Genomic DNA, 1,568 nt, shown 5'->3' on the forward strand with positions numbered 1-1,568 from the left:
AATTGACACGGCAAACGGTACCTCCTCTTCCATTGTAGTAAAGGGTAGTATCACTATTTCTAAATTTCTGAACCTTGACTCTATTCTTCATATTCCCTATCTTGCTTGCAATTTACTATCTATCAGCAAGTTAACAAAACAAGCCAAATGTAGTGCGCATTTCTTCTCTACTCACTGTATTTTCCAAGATCTCTCATCAAGGAGGATGATTGGCACGCTGAGGAGTGTGATGGGCTCTACTACCTTAAAGAATCAACTGTGAGTAATCTATGGTCCCGAATCTATTGCAACCTTATGTCTACTTCTAAACAAGCTGATCTTTTGTTATGGCATAAAAGAATGGGTTATCCTAATGTCCAATATTTGAGTCATTTGTTTCCCCAATTTTCATCCAATAAAATTTCTAATTTTCATTGCCATATTTGTGAATTGGCTAAACATCATTGCTCTTCTTTTCTGCAATCTAAATATAAGCCCTCTAAACCTTTTTCCCTTGTTCATAGTGATGTTTGGGGTCCATCTCGTGTCTCTAATCAAACTAGAGCTAAATGGTTTGTCACCTTTACTGATGACCATACTCGTGCGTTGGGTGTATTTAATGAGAGATAAATTTAAAGTGCCATCCATTTTTGTTGAATTATATGCCATGGTTCTCAATCAATTTAACACGTCCATCAAAATTCTCCAAACTGATAATAGCATTGAATATGTCAACAAGTCTCTAAGTGACTTCCTTAAAACTTGGGGTATCATCCAAAAGACTTCCTATGCAAATACCCCCCAATAAAATGGGGTGACCGAACGCAAAAATAGACACTTATTGGATGTTGCCCGTGCTCTTATGTTTGCCACAAATGTGCCAAAATATTTTTAGGGAGATGCCATTCTTACTGCCACCTATCTTATTAATCGAATGCCCCCAAAAATCCTATCATACACCACACCTCTTAAGTGTCTCCGGCAAACCCACTCTCTCACTCATCTTGAAACCGTTCTTCCGTTAAAGTTATTTGGGTGTTCTACATTTGTTCATCTCCATTCCTCTTCCAAACTTAACCCACAAGTTGTCAAGTGTGTGTTTCTTGCTTACTCCTCACACGAAAAGGGCTATAAATGCTTTGATCCATCTTCTAAACGTTTATTTGTCAGTCATGATGTTACTTTTTCTAAACATGAACCTCCCCATTCATCTCCTTCAATTTAGGGGGAGAGTTGGAGTGAATCTCAGGAATATTCTCCCATTAAGCCTATTGATTCTCTTGACCATCCCACTTTGCTTGAGCCTATCTCTTTTATTCTAGAAACAAGAGAAAATGCAGGTTCAGGGGGAGACAAGAACACAAATGCAAAAGGTAAGGAGATTAAAGTTTACACACGAAAGAAGAAGCATGGTACAAAAGCTCTCATACCTAAAGCAATACCAGAATCAGAACCGATGACAGATTCTATGGGAGATAGTCCTAAAGAAGAAAATGAGAACGGTAACCTTGATGAGGAAAAAGGTTCAGAAAATTTAGAAGATGACCTGGAGTTGCCTCAGGAAGAAGCCAAGATCATGTACACAACAT

The sequence above is a fragment of the Prosopis cineraria genome, unplaced genomic scaffold, assembly GCF_029017545.1.
Source record: "Prosopis cineraria cultivar Desert tree isolate PC_DT_omini unplaced genomic scaffold, ASM2901754v1 PC3, whole genome shotgun sequence".
In the NCBI taxonomy this organism is placed as follows: domain Eukaryota; kingdom Viridiplantae; phylum Streptophyta; class Magnoliopsida; order Fabales; family Fabaceae; genus Prosopis; species Prosopis cineraria.